Source organism: Borostomias antarcticus (assembly GCF_949987555.1).
Source record: "Borostomias antarcticus genome assembly, chromosome: 26".
Taxonomy (NCBI): domain Eukaryota; kingdom Metazoa; phylum Chordata; class Actinopteri; order Stomiiformes; family Stomiidae; genus Borostomias; species Borostomias antarcticus.
The window spans coordinates 1,799,649-1,821,155 of NC_140259.1; positions in this window are offsets into that span (position 1 = coordinate 1,799,649).

Here is a 21,507-nt window from a genome sequence, read left to right on the forward strand (position 1 = left end):
ATCTTGCGCGTCTCTGCGGACAGCTGTGGGCGAATGTCGCTTTATGGACTGCGACGGATGTCGTCAGATTTCAGGGCGCAATGTCATGACAGAGTAGTATGTCCCAATTAGATGTCTACTGCGTGCAAAGTACGTACTTTCTAAGGGCAGCTGTAGTAGGTACTGGTAGTAAGTAGTAGAAGTATGCGATTCGGAACGCAGCCCGTGTAAAAAAAATACACGTCACAGTGGAAACCAATGCAGCTGCTTAAGCTGTGCTTCATAGCCATGGATGTATTAAGAGAACACACGCACAATTAATGCTGATGATCATTCAATGATGATTCCACAGCTTTCATCTATGACATCATAGAACAATCATAGCCATATAAAAGACAGCAAATAAGTAAAGATCCATCACACATTCCGTCTCCTCCTGGAGTGCATTCACCATTAATTTCCTGTGAACGTTTCAGACTTTCCTGATGGCTTTTCCGCATTTAAAGCTTCTCATTGGAGTTGCTCTCTTGGTGGCTGCGGCCAAGATCGATCCTTCGGACATCGAGGCCTTCAGAGACACCCTGATGTCTCTCACTGTGCCTGACCAGTGGGCTGCCTCTCCGCCCACTAGAACGGACCGCGTCTTCTCACCCACGACTGCCACTTACTGGACCATGACGACGGCCGCTTCGCTGGTCTTCAAACGGGGACAGAGACGCCCGACGCCCAGCAGATGGAGACCAGCATGTTCTGGGTCTGGGACCTGTTAGTTAAGACCTTTGCGACAAAGAACACCAACGCCCACCAGAAGACGAGAGTAGCCCTGGTCATCCCCATGATCGAAACACAGACAAGGGTCAGCGCTTTGGACAGCGGCGCACAGAAGAAGACCGGCGGGTTCTGGGACTTCTCAGCTAAGACCTCGGCTAAAATAGTCCTTGCTGTGGGAGTTACGTTCCTAGGAGCAGCAATGTTCTGCCTTCTGCGAGGAATTCATTAGGGGCAGTCCTCCAGGTAAACTGGGGCAGCATGGAGGGGACTGAGGAGGTGCAGACTGGCCAATAGGAGGAGACTGACAGAAACCTCTGATATTTTCTTTTTTGTTTGTTGTAATAGTTTAATAAAAGTGTCAAAATGTATTGGGTATCTGTTTTTGAGGCTTTGTTGTACCCTAGGCTTACTAAATGGGCTCTGGTAGCCTAGGGAGAAAGAGAGAGGGAGAGAGAGACCTTGCTGCTTTCATATCTCTCAATAGCTGTCTGTTGATTTTGTACATTCAACTAGAGTTTTTAGACCTTTTTAACGACATCGGTATCGGCCGTTATGCAGCCGATATGTCCCTATTTAAAAAACATTATTTCCGCCTGTATTTTCCACTTAAACGCTGTAAAATAAAATAAAAACGGATATTTCTACAATTATCCAGAGGGAGCTCTAATGCAAGTGAACTGCAGCACTTGTGCCTCCCATATCCACAGCAAAGAGTCAAGACACGACGTGCCTGCCCTGCATTACCGACAGTGCCTTCGGTAATGAATGAAGGTTTGTATTATGTGCACTAACTTACTACACAGTTTGAACATTTATGAATACTCAGCAATGAACCTGTGAAAATGTACGACCACACTGCTTATCAATCCTCATTATCGAGCGAGCTATGTAACATTTGGTTAACTATTTGAGGTGGCTAGCAAGCTTATTATGAAGTGGCCGTGAGGCAGGTGGAGGTTTTGCTTAACGCAAGATGTTATGAGGGGAAAATGGATCTAACGTTAGCTACATTTGCAGAGGACATCGCTGTATACTCAAATAAATAACCAGCCGAAATAAAATGGTGACTGAATGCATCACACGTTTTGTTCTTTTAATCTGAGATAATGATATTAGTTAGCTTGTAACGTAAGCGGAGGGCTACAAAAGGTGTCAGTCAAGACAAACATAGCAAGCTGTGCTCAGAGGCTCGCGTCTAACTTAAGTCTGGACGAATTTAGCTCAATATGAGCAGAGTAGGAATGATGCCTGAAAGGGCTTAAGTACAACCACCAGTTTGAATTGTTCGCCTACCGCCCCCCAGACCACGAGTTATGGGTATTGATTTAACCGGCCACGATAGAGATGAATGTGTCCCAATGGGGCTTGTTCTCAGTTATACTCCTCATGGGTTAAAGCGGGGAAAATCCTGCGACGGAAAGACTGCCCGCGCGAGTGAAACCTCCTGCCCTGACAGGAGGTTTCTAGGTGCCAAAAGGGCTCTTGACATTTTATGTAATAAAACATACAAGAAAACTACAGTGGCCTAAATGAGGGCACTGCAATACTGTGCGCTGCACTTAACAAAGTTGATAGCCACCGTCGTAGTACCGTTTATCCGTGATTGCGGTTGTCCGGTTTAAGCGAGCTAGCGAAAAGTTATCCTGGATATGTTGAACGAGCTTCGTAGTACGGGGCCCCGGAGTCTGTTTCATAAAGCTGGCTAACTGAGTAAGCCTGACTTCTGCAATGAGTAAAACCTGGAAACTCTTCAGATCTGGAACATGGACTGAGGTAAAACAGCTTTCCGGGTTTTAACAGACCCCAGGGCGCCGAACCATCGGCCGCTTATCTCGCTACAAGGCCGTAAACTGCAGGAGAGACCAGTCCAGACCAGTCTGATCAGTGAAGGAGGGGGGAAAGCTGCTGCTCGCCTGGTGTTCAACCACCCCAAGTTCTCCCACACAACTTCCCTTCTCCGTTCCCTACACTGGCTGCCTGTAGCGGCTCGCATTCCAGTTTAAAACTCTGGCTCTAGCCTACAGGGCAATGAAAGGAACAGCCCCCTCCTACCTCCAGGCCATGGTCAAACCCTACACCCCCTCCCGACCGCTACGCTCTGCCACCTTGGGGCGACTGGTTGCCCCGTCACTCCGAGGCCCCTGCGGTCGATCGACACGGTCACGGCTCTTCTCTGTCCTGGCCCCGCAGTGGTGGAACGAACTGCCCACTGATGTCAGGACAGTAGAGTCGCTGCCCATCTTTCATGGCAGGCTCAAAACTCATCTCTTCAAGAAGTACTACCACAATCCTCCCTCCTAAGCACTTATTGTATTTCATTGTATTGTATTGCACTGTATTTTAGATTGCTATTCTTGCACTTTGCCTTCAGCACTAGATTATGCTCTTAGTCACGTGTTTTAGAAAGAAGATGCACTTATGAGTTCTGGCAAGTAGTAGTACATTGGCTTTTCCTAAATTAAATGCAACTGTTGACCACACCATTCTTATCAGCAGGCTGAGCAGTATTGGGGTCACAAATCACTCACTGGCATGGTTTTCTCACTATCTTTTCCACCGGGTGCAACGCGTAAGGTTTGATAGCTCTGTCTCACACCCCCTCCCAGTCACCAAGAGTGTCCCTCAAGGTTCCATACTTGGTCCTACCCTGTTTTCCATCTACATCAATAACATACCACTGGCTGCTGGCAACTCACTCATTCATCTTTATGCCAACGATACAATTCTTTATGCCACAGGCCCCTCCCCCACCACTGTTCAATCCACTCTCCAAGATAGCTTCCTCCAGGTACAACATGCCTTTAACCAACTCAAACTGTCACTAAATACATATAAGACAAAGGCCATGTGGTTCCACCGGAAGGGTGCTCCATCCCCTTCACCGTTAAACATCATTACCTCTGAGGGAGCTATCCTGGATCACGTCACCACCTATAAATACCTGGGCATTTGGTTAGACTCCACTCTATCTTTTTCTCACCACATCTCAAAGCTACAGTTGAAGGTCAAGGCCAAACTAGGGTTCCTCTACAGAAATTGTTCCTCCTTCGCCAAACTCACCCTTATCAATATGAACATTCTCCGCACACTTGACTTTGGTGACACAATATACAGGTCTGCATGTAAGGGCACACTCTCCAAACTCGACACTCTTTACCACTCTGCTATCCGCTTTGCCATAAACGCCCCCTTCAACATGCACCACTGCACTCTTTACTCCCTGTTAAACTGGCCCTCACTACACACCCGACGCAACATTCACTGGCTCACCCTCATCTATAAGACCCTTCTTCACCGGTCAACACCCTACATGTCTCGCCTGCTGCATTCTCTCCCTGTCACATACAACAACAACAACAACAACACCCGGTCCTCTCTCTACATCCAACTGAAAATACCCAACTCCAAAACCTCTCTGGGACTTGCATCATTCCAGACTGCTGCTGCCTCTGACTGGAATGCTCTGCAAAACTGGACAAATTCATCTCTATTCCCACCTTCAAAAATGCCATCTCACTCACTCTCGCCGATTCGTGTAAATGCTTTTCCACCAGTGGAGGCTCGTCCATTGAGGCAGGGGAGGACAGTCCTCCTCAGTTTTTGGAAGAAGAGAGGGATTAAAATATAAATATATGAATTTATTTATTCATAATTAATATTATCTCAGTTTTGTTCATAAAGCAGGTTTTCCCTATGGATAAAAACCCATTATTGTAAATCTAAAGCTCCAACAGTGACATCTATAACATGCAGCTGGAGGACCCATAGATATCTATGGAAGGGAGGCTAGCCTCCCTTAGGGCGGGTTCTTTTCTCTTAAATCAATGTAATGCCTTTTTTCTTGCTAATTTGTGATTGGCCAAAACGCTGAAAAATTACCGCAAGGAAGGACAGTACTCCGGCCCTATACAATACAATAGCTGTACCATTGCTAGCTAGCCATGAGCGAACTATTGGATACTGCATTTGCTGTGCAACGTATTCCATTGTCCAGTTGTCAAATCTATTTGCCAACAAACTGTTTGAGAGGGAGCACACCTCAGTGTCCCCTAATCAAAAACATTTTTCATATATCACCTAACCTCTCCAGCACCTCACCAATATCAATTATTTTCTCTCTTTAGAGAAGAGTACAATCCATTACAACAACTATTGCTTACAATGTTTTATTGTTGTTCGTAATATTTTTATCATGAATATTTTATCATGAACTAGCTGCATGTAGTTAAAAAGTGTTGTATGTTATATTTATGTTGTGATGCTTCAATGTGTGCTGTGTTTAACTGTTTTTTTTTTAACTGTCCTGCATGTTTGCTGAAGAGTTTGTGGTGGTGATGCTTAGTTGTATGCTGTATGTTCCATAGGTATTGTGATGCTTCCATGTATGCTGTCCTTAACTGTCTTTTAACTGTCTTGCATGTTTGCTGATAATTTGCTGCTGCTGTATGTCTGTGCTGGTGATTGCTCATTGTAGTGTTGCATGTTGTTTTATTTATGTGTTGTGATGTGTCAATGTATGCCGTTACAAAGCAAGTACAAAAATCAGGTGTAAATGAAATAGGGTGTATCCACAATGATAAATGAGGCCCCTGGGGAGGCATAGGCTATTTCATGTTCTCTTGATTCATATCCGTGATACCCTCCTTAACTTCGAGGTGGGCGGGAGCTCCAACCCGCAGACATACATTCTTGCATTGAGCCACTTAGCTACTCGTGTTTCAACGCGTCATTGTTCCCGGCTTTCACCGATTGGCTAAGGGCTTTCAAAAGAAGTAGTCAAGTAGCCGTGACTGTTTGTAATCCGTCTCTCTCTACCTTGGGACGTTTTCCCCGTTTGTCACGCCTGTAAAGATTTGGAATAGCATATCCTTTATCCATCTGAAGGAAACAAGAGACACGCTCTTCATTCTTTTTAGAAAACACACGTTTCCATCACAACCTCTTCACCATCCTTTCACTGTAGGCTACAACAATCTTCAATTCGGTAAGTTGTATGTTCATTTTTATATTTAAGAATAGAGCTCAACGGTTTGGGTCTTCGGTTTAGAAAGTGAATTTCTCATACATTTAGGGTTCGTTCTTTAAAATCATTAAAGGGTTTTAAGCCTGGAGCCAAGTCAACACGCTAGCTGATGAATCGTGATCTTAGGGACCGTTCTTAATTCATGGGAGGGGGTTTTAGTAGCTATGCATTGATCACACGAGCCCGTGTACTTCTGCACCCGTGCCTTTGTCTTCGCGGTTCTGTTCGTCCACATGCAACCAAGCTTTCGGGCCCCTGAAACCTTGTTCGTTTGAAACCGGAGAACAATTCCGGTTTCAGCGGTTGCGTATGTGTTAGTGGTTGAGGTAAAATGGTAAACGTAAGAAAAATTTTGTTGCTACTTATTAGCATGCTGTCGGCAGTCTTTGGGTGTCATATCCAGCTGCTTAACCTGGTCAACGAACAGAGGCGCCCGAACGAGCAAATAGTTATTTTATTTTTTATTGTGTTTACATTGTATTCATTGGTGACATTAAGGAGCAATTCTACCTCACTATCTGTCCAAACAAAATATTCTGCCCTGTGAGTCGCCATTGTTGTTTGTGTTTTCGTATTTCCCTTTCCGCGCTTCTGTTCCGGTATTGACTCTGGCTTCTGATTGGTTAAAAGGGCCTTTACTTTTGAAGTTATAGGCCCTTTCTGAATCCAGTCCCTCCCCACTCGCACTCAGTCACCGAGTGCACTCCGTTTTGTAGTCCCCTCACAGCTGAATGTAGTTCCCTTGATTCACTCCAGCGGAAACAGGAAACACAAACCACAACGGTTACCATGGTTTCGCGTCAACAGCACTTTGCAGAGGCAGAGGCATCGTTCGTATCTTCCTTGTTACAGCTTATGAGGGTTGCCTATATCAGATAGCTACCTAGGTCCTAAGTGGAAATATCCAAATTACAATATGGCCAAGGCATTCAATTATATTTATACATCATTTTAAGAACTCTTACCTATTCATTTCACCGTTACCCTAATTCATTATTATTATTATTAGGACTATTGTCAATAAAATAATTGTCATTTTTCCACCGCTGCTGCTTCAGCACGATTATTTGTAGGCTAATAGTGTATTCTTTGTTTGTGTTTTTGTTTTTATTTGCATTAAAACAAAGCAGGTTTTCCCTGGTCCGTGAAGATGGTTAAAATGTTTTGGTCAGAATGAGTGCTGTGTGACTCCTCCAATCACTCCACATCTTACCAAGTAGTAGTCCTACACATCATTTATCAAGTCCTAGTAATGGGATACAATCACACAATTAATCTTCTTTCAAAGAATCTTAAACATTAAGGTGTTTTTGGTTGTAGGCCTAATCAGTGAAATCTGCCAATGGAACAAGTGAAACTTTGCTTAATGTTTGGAAGAAGATGCATTTATCTAAAGACAAATCACTTGTCCTATATCTCACTGCTTGTTGCTTGTTGGTTGAGTGTCTACATTACGTGTAAAAATATGTGTTTTGTGGTGAGTGACAGGCCATTCATAGACTAAACCTGTGAAAAAACTTACTCCCAAGCTTCTTTAGTGCTTGTTTCGTTTTTTTTGTGGACAACTTTTCATTTTCCATTCTCAGTTTGATCAGCTGGTTAGTCTGAACAACAGTCCTGGTAAATATCCACCAGCCACCACTTTACATTACAATTAATGAACATAATCTAGCGTTTTCTGAACTGGAGAACGGAATTTGATGCGAAATACAATGCAAATGTCCTATAATTTGTGAGGAACTTACATTTGTACAGCGCATTTTCCATTTCGGACAATAAAAACAGCTGCACATGTGAATCGAGCCTGCATCGGTGCAGACTCGCTACCGAGGGTGTTATAAGCCACTTCCACTCGGTGCGAATTGTTTTCGGATGGCACTTAATATGGCGCGGCCTCCGCGTGAACGCGCAAACCGAGGGGGAGTGCATAGGGCGAGGGAAGAGGAGCTGGATTCGAAAAGGGCCATATTGTCACCTACTGCTTAGATTACATCACTTGGCGTCGGATGTTGCGGTTTCGCCACTCGTGGGGACGAAGCTCTGTACAAATAAAGCTTTGATTGATTGAGCAGGGAGGAGCGAGAGCGAGCCCATAGGAGGGTGGAGCCCAAGCCCCCAGGAATCTAAAGTGAAACCCTATTGAACCGCGCCAGCTTGGCTACATTTGTAGTCATTTGGCTATTTCCGGTGACTTTTGTACTTGCGCTGTTGTGCTTTTCTGTCCTACAAATGCAATGAAATGAAAACCGGCTTGTATATTAACCTATTTTTGTCAAATATATCCATTGGAGACATTCTTTTTTATCCAGGCTTAGTTTTAACAGGTTAATTATAGCTGAACATGTTTTGTTTGCTATTAGATGGTATTCATTCCGTTCGCAATAACGTTATTGCAGCCAGGCTAAATTCCTCCATGGAGCCAGTGACAGGCGAGTTGAAAAGCTTCACTCCCCGCCAGCAGGAGCTTTGGCCGCTGCTACAGCATCTCGGATAACCCGCTGAGTTCGTGGCTGCTATTTCACATTCGCCCTTGATCAATCCCAATACCAATCCATGGTAATACTGAATTATATGGTAGATGTTAGATCATCTGGGAGAAAGTCTGTGTAATTGTGTATAAATTGCATTTCCTATCACTGGAATTAGCTGGAATGCTTGTATATTTATATTGTAAAAAAAAAAAATGTTTATTTTATTGCGACTTGCCACGCTATTTAGTGGCGCAGTGTTAAAAGGGAGCAGAGGAGTGTACCATACTGTTGAAAGCTTAGAGACAAACTGAGACCCACCAGGAAATACAAGTACGCCTATAGGATAGGCGGAGCATAAGTCCCCTACATAATCTAAAATAGTGGTGATTCTCCACAGAAAAGAGCAGAGCTTTTCAAATTGGGGAGGGCAATCTGCTCACTAGGGCAGACACAGACCTGGAGCAAAACTAAACTCTCAAACAAAAACTCTAGTTTAAGAAGTTTGAATCAGAAATACAAAGTAGGAAAACAATGGATATACCATCACCACTGGCCATTGTGGGATGCAAACATCAAACTTTATTAAAGGACATTGAGAAAACTTCTAGAAAATGTACAAAACATACTAAAAAATTGAGCTCAGCGTGGCCTGAGGGTTGTACTTGAGATGTGGGTGTGTGTGAGGTTATGGAATGCCTAATAAGAGACTACAGGCCAAGAGATGCATCTGTTAAAGACTACAGGCCAAGAGATACATCTGATAAAGACTACAGGCCAAGAGATACATCTGATAAAGACTACAGGCCAAGAGATAAATCTGATGAACATCAAAAGAGAATTAGTATTAAAAATCATAAACCTGTTCAAAGAGGAGGGCCAACACTACAGGAAAACTGAGACCTTGCTGGACCAGAGTGGGCTCCCTTTGTTAAATAAAAGTCAAATTAAAAAATGTATACAAAATACTAAAGACCAAGAAGGATGAATGTAAACGGCAGGAATAAAAAGAGAACTTGGGTCACTTCACACTCAACCAAAGCAAAAACCAATACGTTTGAACACTTTAACCAAACTGTAAAATACATTTGCAAAACCTGTAAAAAGGAAATCATTTAGCAGCTCAATTAGTCCATTAATTGCCAGTCTTACTATGACATGGATTTAGTGAGAAAAGAGAAGAGACAGTAAAAGAGAAAGTAGCAGAGGGACAAAACAACCCCAGAGAGGGACGCACAAGCAGACAGAACTAAACATGCTGCAGAGCAGCCAGCCAGCAGAGCTACACAGATAGATAGACGCACAAGCAACCAGAGATAAAGAAGCTCTTAGAAAGCATACGTCTAGGCAGAGACAGATGGAGAGAGATGCACACGCAACCAGAGATGAGCATAATGCTGAACAGCATGCCACTAGAGAGACAGAAACAGCAGGATCCAGACATGATAAGGGACTGTGTGATAGAACTAATAGAAGGAAGTTCATAGAGAAGCAACTCTCAATGAATCCAGAGGCCTATATACAATCAGATGCAAATAAAAAGGCTACGTGAAGGCTAAGCCTAGTGCTTTAAGCCACTATGGCGCTGCTGCTCTGGATTCATCTAATTGACACATTTTACGTTACCGTGTTTGTTGATAAAGTAGTCGGACAATAAACTGCTGTGCGAATACATGGTCCATTTATTGTCCTTCCATACTCAATAATCCAATAATCCAGCAAACAACCTGGTACGCATGTTTGTGAGTGTGTGTGTGATCAAAAACTGTAGCAACACCTAGCCAACAACAGGTGAGTTCCTACCTAAATATCATCAGTTCCTATTAACATGGGAGGAGCAACGCATTGACCCAATTAACCTGAATTTGGCTCTTACAGGCTATGTTAAAGGAAAGATTTCATGAACAATTAAACAGGACAAAAATTGGCAGAATAGGACTTTTTAGAGATCGGGGATGGACCCATCTTTGCATGTGTAAACTGTAGAATAATTAGGCATTACAATCAGGTGAAGAAATATGAACACATGTTAATTTCTCAGATTTCCAGAATCTATTCTGCTGCTCCCACTCAAAATAAACCACCTCTCCAGTCTTGAAAGTTTCCTTCCCTCCCTCCCTCCATACAGTCAGACCCTACATCTCACCCACTTGGTTTTCTCCCTCCCTCTCTTCCTTCATACTTCCTTCCTTCCATCTCTCCCTCCCTCACCAGTTTGTTTTTAAGAAACCATCCCCCCTTTCTCCTAGGTATGTGAACTGTGCCTGTACTGAGGAAGAGCAGAACCTGGTAGCGTTTCAGTACCGTGGAGGGATCCTGTATCGCTGCTGTCCGCTGCTGGCTGTCGGGGAGGAGCTGCTGGTACGGACAGGAGTACAGATACAAGAGCATCTCCTTCGACTACTTCTGGGACAAAAAGAGCACCACTAGAGGTAGCTGTCATCGACTCTCCTTCCGCTGTCCAAGTATCTTTCCTCTTCCGGCCTTCCCTCTCTCCTCTGTCTTTTTCCCATGGTGCCAGACAGCAGGCAAGATGTGGGCATACAGCGTGAAATTCAGGACACTCATGGATGCAACGATACAGGGGACAGTATGTGATGCGCTGCAATGGCGCCTGTGCAAATTGCTGTTGTGGGGCACGCAAATTGCCAATATTAGGCAGCCACGCTATATATGAACAGAATGGAATGTTCTTAGTTGCCATGGAACATGGTAGCTTGACATAAGTTAAGGAGTGCTGGCTAGCTCATTCTAGCTATCTAAGTTAACACTGTGGGCTTCAACGTATTACATGTTTTCTCTCCTCTCTCCTATCTCCTATTTAGATTTTGTCACTTCTTTTTCTCTCTCCTGTGTCGCTTTCCCTCCGAGCTCAGCCAGAGGAACCTGTTGCATATCTTACTCTCTCCTGTCCACAATCTGAAGTCGTCATGTGGTTGTGTCCCCCCCCCCCCTTCACTAGCTACAAATAATCACCCTATACAGTATTTGAACTTGTACTAAATGTGTGATAATCATTTTAATGTTTGTGTGTCTCTCTTTCACTCTCAATCCCAGAAGTGATGTCAGACTTGCCCCAGGTGTACTCCTGGTCCGAGTGCCAATTCTCCTAAAACTCCCAGATCTCCCTCCACAATCACATCAAGACCAGCCATGACAACCTCTACATCTCTCTGCTAAGGAACGGAGAGATCTGACCAGAGACTCTCCCAACCTGCTCCTCTTGATCACTCCCTTTCACCACCTCCAACACCCCGCTCACTGCAGCTCCTGGCCAGAGGCAGAGAGACATTGACAAGCCAAGATCGTACCACTGTGACCAGTGTGGGAAGAACTTCAGTCTAAAGGCTAATCTCAGGACGCACCAGTGTGTTCATTAAGGAGAGAAGCCATACCAATGTGACCAGTGTGGGAAGAGCTTCACTACATCAGGAGAGTTAAAGACACACCATTGTGTATATACAGGAGAGAAGCCATGCCACTGTGACCAGTGTGGAAAGAACTTCACTATGTCAGGAAACTTAAAGACACACCAGCATGTTCATACAGGAGAGAAGCCATACCACTGTGACCAGTGTGCGAAGACCTTCACTCAGTCAGGAAACTTAAATACACACCAGCGTGTTCATACAGGAGAGAAGCCATACCACTGTGACCAGTGTGGGAAGAACTTCACTACGTCAGCAGAGTTAAAGACACACCAGCGTGTTCATACAGGAGAGAAGCCATACCACTGTGACCAGTGTGAAAAGAACTTCACTACTTCAGCACAGTTAAAGACACACCAGCGTTTTCATACAGGTGAGAAGCTATATCACTGTGACCAGTGTGGAAAGAACTTCACTACGTCAGGAAATTTAAAGACACACCAGCGTGTTCATACAGGAGAGAAGCCATACCACTGTGACCAGTGTGGGAAGAAGTTCACTATGTCAGCAGATTTAAAGACACACCAGCGTGTTCATACAGGAGAGAAGCCATACCACTGTGACCAGTGTGGAAAGAACTTCACTACGTCAGGAAACTTAAATACACACCAGCGTGTTCATACAGGAGAGAAGCCATACCACTGTGACCAGTGTGGGAAGAACTTCACTACGTCAGCAGAGTTAAATACACACCAGCGTGTTCATACAGGTGAGAAGCCATACCACTGTGACCAGTGTGGGAAGGACTTCACTAGATCAGGAGAGTTAAAGACACACCAGCGTGTTCATACAGGAGAGAAGCCATACCACTGTGACCAGTGTGGAAAGAACTTCACTCAGTCAGGAGAGTTAAAGACACACCAGCTTGTTCATACAGGAGAGAAGCCATACCACTGTGACCAGTGTGGAAAGAACTTCACTCAGTCAGGAAACTTAAAGACACACCAGCGTTTTCATACAGGAGAGAAGCCATATCACTGTGACCAGTGTGGGAAGAACTTCACTACGTCAGCAGAGTTAAAGACACACCAGCGTTTTCATACAGGAGAGAAGCCATACCACTGTGACCAGTGTGGAAAGAACTTCACTCAGTCAGGAAACTTAAAGACACACCAGCGTTTTCATACAGGAGAGAAGCCATATCACTGTGACCAGTGTGGGAAGACCTTCACTCAGTCAGGAACCTTAAATAAACACAAGCGTGTTCATACAGGAGAGAAGCCATACCACTGTGACCAGTGTGGGAAGAACTTCACTACGTCAGCAGAGTTAAAGACACACCAGCGTTTTCATACAGGAGAGAAGCCATATCACTGTGACCAGTGTGAAAAGAACTTCACTACGTCAGCACAGTTAAAGACACACCAGCGTGTTCATACAGGAGAGAAGCCATACCACTGTGACCAGTGTGGAAAGAACTTCACTCAGTCAGGAAACTTAAATACACACCAGCGTGTTCATACAGGAGAGAAGCCATACCACTGTGACCAGTGTGGGAAGAACTTCACTACGTCAGCAGAGTTAAAGACACACCAGCGTGTTCATACAGGAGAGAAGCCATACCACTGTGACCAGTGTGGGAAGACCTTCACTCATTCAGGAAGCTTAAAGATACACCAGCGTGTTCATACAGGAGAGAAGCCATACCACTGACCAGTGTGGGAAGAACTTCACTACGTCAGCAGAGTTAAAGACACACCAGCGTTTTCATACAGGAGAGAAGCCATATCACTGTGACCAGTGTGGAAAGAACTTCACTACATCAGGAAATTTAAAGAATCACCAGCGTGTTCATACAGGAGAGAAGCCATACCACTGTGTCCAGTGTGGAAAGAACTTCACTACGTCAGCAGAGTTAAAGACACACCAGCGTGTTCATACAGGAGAGAAGCCATATCACTGTGACCAGTGTGAAAAGAACTTCACTTCTTTAGGACACTTAAAGGACTATGCTCGTTTTTGACAACCTGGACCTTATTTACGACATATTATAAGAAGTTTGACTCACCCAGATCACTTTTGTGTTGTTCGGAGGCCTGTAGAAGAAATTTAAAATCCAGCGCGAGCCAGTATATCCATGTAATGGCGGCGCACGGGGCATAGGGAATGCAGCTTCTCAAAATCCATTTTCGGCCGCTAAACGGTTGTTTTCATCAATCACATTGCATGAATCGACAGTTGATATTCCTCTACGCGAGCCATTCTTTCGGTTGGTTTTCAAATACGTGGTCTGTAGCCTCTGTAATATGATCTTTACAAGCCTCTCCCCCACTTGCTCCAGCACGCATGCGCACAGGCCAGCGCGCAGCCTGCTATTCTCCGGCTCACATTCTCTGCGCTACGATCGTAGTTGGTGCCGAGAATATTGTCGTCGTCATTCGTCAGCAACAATCCGATCGTAGCGCAGAGAATGTGAGGGAGCATAGCCAGTGTAAAGATCATATTACAGTGGCTACAGACCACGTATTTGAAAACCGAAAGAATGGCTCGCGTAGAGGAATATCAACTGTCGATTCATGCAATGTGATTGATGAAAACAACCGTTTAGCGGCCGAAAATGGATTTTTAGAAGCTGCATTCCCTTTGCCCCGTGCGCCGCCATTACATGGATATACTGGCTCGCGCTGGATTTTAAATTTCTTCTACAGGCCTCCGAACAACACAAAAGTGATCTGGGTGAGTCAAACTTCTTATAATATGTCGTAAATAAGGTCCAGGTTGTCAAAAACGAGCATAGTCCTTTAAAGAGACACCAGCGTGTTCATACAGTTCATCCCAGAGCTGTGAGTTCACTGAAGCCTGCTTCAAAAAGGACCCCATCTTTGTAAGCAATAGTGTGCGTGTGTGTGTGTATGTGTGTGTGTGTGTGTGTTTGATATCAATTTGATATCAAATTGACTTTTATGATCTGAAAATCAGTCTATATTCTGAACATCTTTATTGTTTATATTCAGAACATCTGTATTGTCCCTGGAAGGCAACTAGACATACTGTACAACGACACATAGAGAACAGTACAAGAAGAGTTTCCACACAAACCCACCCCCCCCCCCCTCCCTACTTTCTCTCTCTTTCTCATTCCCCCTTTCTCTCTCCTCTCAGGTTCACCACCAGCTATTGAAGAAGAGATAGATGAAGGGAGTTGGAGAAAGAGAAAGACCTGTCGTGGAATTTGGAATGGACCTGGTTTCTTAGGCCTTGATTACACTACTGCGTTTTCGCCTACATTTGTGCCTAGCAATGACAATACCGCAGCCAAAATGAAGCTTGAACACAGAGGCCTCAGGATACGGCTGGGGCTACGTTTCAGCACTCAAAATCTGGAGCTGTGTTCTAGTGTAATAGGCAGATCCAGAGGCTTTTGAAAAAACTAGGAAAAGGCCTACATTGTAATGCTGTGTTCACTTCACATTATAACAATCAGACAGGTGATTTGAGCTATATAGCATCTTAGTGGATACGATAGTTAATCAGCCAAGCGGACTGATCTTTTTTGTTCCCGACCAAATAGTACCTTCCTCACACCAGTCTGAACGTTCGAGCAATCCTGCCCTTTTCTTTTTGAATAATATTCTCAATTCTCCAATATTAGTCCTTACAATCAGTTTGTTTAAGTCCTTCATCCATTCCCTCACGATATAGCTCGCATATTACGACAAGACTTGAAATGTGCACCAGACATGGAGCAAACACTGGGATGGAAATGTATTTGTTGGTGACTGTTAGTTGGATGTCTGGACAGCTGCATTTTAAACTTGATCATGATGTATATTTTTTCATAAACCTTTTTTAATAAACATTGTATAACCTGAGAGAGGTACTGTAGGGAGTTAATTTGTGTGCATGGGGGTTTGTGGCTGAATTTGGCTCATTTTCTCAAAACTCATATCTCAAAAACCCAAAATGACACTGCTGATGAATCTTAGCATCTCCTTAATAATCAGAAAGATCAGACACAAGAAGACAAAGAACCTTAAGCTTCCAGAATCAGGTCAGGATTGAAAAAGGTCACATCAGTCTCAGGACCACTGTGTCATCTGTTCTCCCAAGGAGTGGAGGCACCATTCATCTCTCGTGAGCCCAGGGATCTACTGGAGTGTAGCATAAAGTATAAAGTTATACAATACCATCTTCATCTTCCCAACCTCTCCTGGTCTGTGAGAGCCTTTGCAGCCCAAACCCAGAATACCACTTAAACAGATGAGTAGTCTCACATTATTGACCAAAGTCATCTGCCATCCCCAGAGGCACTGCAGCTGAGATTTAAAAGTTAAAGTACAATATTTGAGCAGATACGCCCCAGCCCAGAAAAACCTTTTGGAAAACCTTCACATTCCAAAATCTCAACAGCAACTGTTCATGAAGAATCTCTGAAAGCCTGCGAGCTGTGTGAGGGCATTACCAAAGACCTGGAGAAGAGATTTCACCCTGGGGCCAAGGTTCGCCCCTTCTCAAAAGTCTCTAAACAGGCTACTGGTGAGACCAGCATCCATCAGACTTCCTTGATAGTCCTTGATGGATAAACTTTGGGAATTTTGATTGACTTGGAATCTTGAAACATGACCATCCAAGTTCAGATAACGTAGTAATGCACACAAAAACATTTACATCCATATCATATTCATTCTTTATTCAAGGACTTTGTGATACAGTGCATTTTCTACCCTTCGAATAACACATGAAGATGTGATGGACTAGTGGGCCAGCCTGCATAATATCAAAGAGGCTGATAAAACAACAACTATCTACCAGCCTTACTGCTGCAATTAAATCACCACTGTTTCATTGGAAACATATTCATAGGATATTGACTAGATGGGGTGTGCTTTTATTCAGAAGACCTTCTGGTTACAATAGTTGTCTTGTCAAAATGTAAATTTTTGCTTGTTTCTTTAGAAAACCCTTTGGACTATTACTACTAGGAGCTCATACAATACTACGCCAGCTACAGTTTATCCTGGAAGCAGTCTGTCAACATTGAAGCTTCAAAAGTAGGGATGGATGAATATCGTGCTGTTTTAGTTCTTGTGCTGTTCTTGAGTAACCAGGCCAGGTCACGCCTGGCTTATGTGTGTTGGCTGGCTTGTTTCTGTGCGGGACTGGTAGGATGGTAATGTCTGATAAATAAAGATGGGTCTTGTCACCTGGACACATCAGTTCCAATGCTTCCAATGCTAATCCAGCACAATGAGAGTGGGATAGCCAGTAAGCTCATGGGCTCACAACAACTAGTAGCAGCTTCCATAACATTAACGGTAGCGGTCAGTGGCTAAAGCAGTTACACTGATGATTCCTGTAACGCTAGCTATTTTGCTGCAATGGGTTCAACTTTTGTTTCTGGATAACGTTCATGACTTGCTGTTTTGCACTTCCCTTTAGGTGGTGAATAAGTAGACCCAGGACACAGTGGGTTATTTGGACATTTAGGATCTTGATATTATATTGATATGAAGATATGAAATTAAAGTATTTGCCTTTAGAAGTAAATTGTAATTAAAATGGTTCTTAGCTAAGTAACCTAAGTGTAGGCAGACTTGAAAGGTCAATTGTAATAATATCTTTAAATTCTTATTTGAATTGTTTTTGACCCAACACGTACAATTTTAGATTGTAGTGAGGAAAATAGCTGTATTTTCAGAGAAATGTATTGGTTTAACCTGATCCTGTTAGCTGTTTCTAATTATGATGATTGACCCCTGATTGAAACTGTGTCTCCCTTCCATAGACTTATGAGATAAGGGTGACATTCCTTGGTTGGTACATTCTGTGGACAACAGCAATTGTTGTGGTTAGAGATAGAGACCATGAGCCCTGTACTACGAAACAGGATTACAAGGTTAGCGCGATAACTTCAGGTTCAAGATTGGTTTATCCGTACTACGAAGGTAGTTCATTTTTCACCGTGCTATATCGCCGTGGTAACTTATGCTGCCGAGCTAACCTGCTCCGGGGCAGGTTAAGTTCCAGATTATGGATCAAAACGTATGAAGCACTGACCGATCAATTCACTTGGAAAAAGGCATAATGAATGTTAAGATTGTATTATGGAACTTCAGTGTGCGAATTAAACAATAATCTGCTGTGCGAGAACAGCGAGAGGTTCTTCAGAAGACTTTTTACAAACCGCCAAAACCCTCTTTGGCTTTCCCCGATATCATATGAAAAATTGCAGAATGACAGCTGCTTGAGCCATATTTTGCCTTGTGCATTTAGTCATAGACTGTAAGCTATGCACTGGCTTGTGTTTTATTAGTCTACCTGCAGTTTCGTGTAGGCTGTGGGTGATGCGGAGAACCAAGTAAAAACACTCATTTTTTATTCAATTGTCAAGTCTTCAATGTTGATTTATTAGACTAGCCTCCCGTTCCTAGGAACAAAGAGAAGTAGGCTACATTTTAATTAAATTGTGATAGCACCAATGCCTGACAATCAGCCTACTTCTCCACCCCGAGCTTTACTTTTTCCATTTTAATAGCCTGTTTTATCTCTAGTTCCTCTTGTATAAAGACTTCACATTGTCTACTCCAACCTGAAACTATTAAAAACTATAGCCTACATTTGCTTTATTTAAGCGTCCCCTGCCAGTCTAGGGGTTGCAGCTGAAATAATAATATATATTGATAAAGGCTACAATTGCTTTACATGCCATAAGAATAGGCATAGCCCAATGATCTAGCCTACTCGTGTTCATGTGGAGGATAATGCTAAAACGTAGGCAGTATTTTTCCAGCTTTCCTTCCTGCCTTTGGCAGTAGTGACTGTGTTGCGCCTATAGTTCATATTTCTATATTATTGCTCCTCTTGTGTGAAATGCGGTGGACGGAACTTGGTTATGCGTATTGTTTGCCTTGTCCATGGCCATGTCCAAATACCCATACTAAGGCATGCGATTGGTCATTTCGAGCAAATACCTCCCCTTTTACCGTGAACGCGCTCATAGCTAGATTGGACCAGCTGGGTAGACTTAAGAACTCTCCTGCGCTCTAACCCCCCCCCCCCCACCCACACACACACCACACACACACACACACACCCACGCACACACACTCACACACACACACACACACACACACACACACACACACAGAGCAATGGCACGCACGGAGAGAAAGAGAGCAATAGACCTACTGTCAGAGGCACATTGACAAAAACCTAAATTAAAATAAAATTAATCTGACACAACCAATGTCAGAGCAAATGACAGGGCAATGGACACCACTATAGGCCACATCGCGCTTGATTGCCGCTTGGCTACATTTTGGAGTAGGCTGCATAATACACTTAACACTGCAAACAGAAAACCAGCAAAAAAGGGCTTAATACTATTGACTGATTAATCAAATGTGTTAATGAAAATGACCACAGCACAACATCCTATGCATAACAATAATGCATTTCATGTATATAGCGCTTTTCACAAACTCACTCAAAACAGTTGTGGGGTTGGTGTCGATAAAACTTGAGTGATCATTTGACAGAAATGATTTGCCTTTTCCAGAAATGGACAGAGACGTGATATTTAGTAAATAACTGGAATTAACTTTATTCACATACATGGAAATTAGTTGATGTTGTGTAGGCATAAAGATGAAATGATAAACTGTCATTCAGCAATTCCACTATACATCTCCGCACTGGCCTGTGAGCCCCCCGAGCTCGGCGGGTTAGCCGCGAACTTCATGCCGCAACGAGCGATCTCGTCTCTGGGTGGACAGCTGTTCAACTCGCCTGGGACCAGGTCCCCTGAAGCTATTTCGCCTGGCTGCCCATCGCGCTGTTGTGAACAGAATGAACACCACCTACTAGCAAACAAAACATGTTCAGTCACAATTATACTGTTAAAACTAAGATGGGGAGAGCCATGAACGCGCGTTCACATTTCACATCTGTTCATGGACTACAAGAACGCGTCATTGATACCTTTGACTGCGCATGTCAAAGGTACCAATGACGCGTTTTTCTCAAAGATGGCGCGGTCCTATAGGGCTTCACGTTAGATTTTGAATCCTGGGGGCCTGTTCATAGCTCTCAGGGGCTGTGACAGGAAGTGATCTCTCTCAGACTGTGACAGGAAGTGATCTCTCTCAGAGACTGACAGGAAGGCCCAATCCCAAACCACCCCCTACCCACTCCCACTCCACCACCGAGTGTCCCTCCAAATGAAGTGTCACTCTCAGCATGTGCTTGTTGGTGAGGTCCACGCGAGGAAAACAATCATCTTCGGAAGGTATTTGTACTAGCCTACCTTTGTCTGATTGCTCCTACAGTTTAGGGTGCCATACCATTGTTCCGACATCCTATTAGTCCGACGTCTCACTAGTCCGAAACATCCCATTGTCGGTCGGACTCTTGAGCCGTCGGAACAATGGGATGTCTGACGATCGGTGAACAAGTTTCGGACTAGTGAGATGTCGGAACAGTGGGCAGTCCCCCAGTTTAGGTAGCCTACTGTAGGCCCACGTTTCGTGCATCCTGTATTTGGCGTAGGCTAAACGGACATTCTGTATTATGTGGCTGTGAGGAAAGCAAACATTCCACACATTCTGTGGTAGGCTATGATTGATTTAGGACCACAAACAGGGAACGATAACACAGATGATCACTTCATAATGTTGGACCACATTAAACATTTTCCCCTCTGGGAAATTAAGACTCTCATCTAAATCACCCAGTTAATCACACTTAAGCATTTATTTGGCTGCCAACAGAAACACATATCAAATGAATATGGCTACACAATAAAATGTTTAATGGAAAATAAAGTTTACAGACAAACTCAAAGAAAATGACTGAAATTGTTTCCCCAGACTCTGACGTGGGGTGGGACTCAGAGGAGGGGGAGTCTGCAGTGATCCTTGACCTGACGGTCATGCCCCCGCCGGTTGTAGCCTCCACCTCTAGCGCCACGACCTCCAGTGCCTCCACCTCCAGCGCGCCGGCCTCCACCTCCAGTGCCATCTCCAGCGCCTCTGTCTCCACCGCCCACGCCTCCACCTCCGGCTGCCAGCGTCCCTGCCTCAAGGGTCCCTGAGGGAAACCGTCTGGGCTTCCTCTCAGACGCTGTGCTGGAGGCCCAGACGGGGACCCTAGAGGCCCAGAGGGACATGGCAACAGGGATTGGGGCAGTTGTGCAGCAGTTGGTGGAGGTCACCACACTACACCACCAGAGCCAACAGGACATCCTCACTGCACTTTATTCCCTCACACATGCTGTCACGGACCTCACACAGTCACTCACTACCACACTCACGGACCTCACACATTCACTCACAAACGCACTCACACACCTCACACAGTCACCCACCAACAGACAATAAAATGGTAACAATGTGAACCTTCCTTGTTTGTGTCTTCATAGCTGGCGCATGACCTCAGCGCGGGCCCTTTGGCCCCGCTGTTAACCCTCATGACGGGGAGGGGGCTGAGGGCTTGGGTCCTCATTTTATGGTGGGGTCTTGACTGGTTCTCATTCTTATCAGCTTTGAATATGTATCTTGGCAAACATAACACAGGATGATGTACAAGGAGGGGACAGATACCTAGTGAAAGTACTATTGGTTGCTAGTAAAAAGACAATAACGATGGCTTGGTATAAGGTGGAACGCCCAACCAAGGAGCAGTGGCTGGGTGTTGTGGAGCAGATTTATGTTATGGAGAAGTTCACGCATGCATTGATGCAGGAAGGAAAGTTTGAAGGGAGATGGGAAAAATGGATGGATTATAGAAGGAAGTGTGATGATACCACTAATTTTGAAATTGTAATATTTGAGTAAGAGAAAATAGCTGCATTGTGACTTGATGGAAGTACCCATAAGCTGTTATATTATTGTGTTTTTTG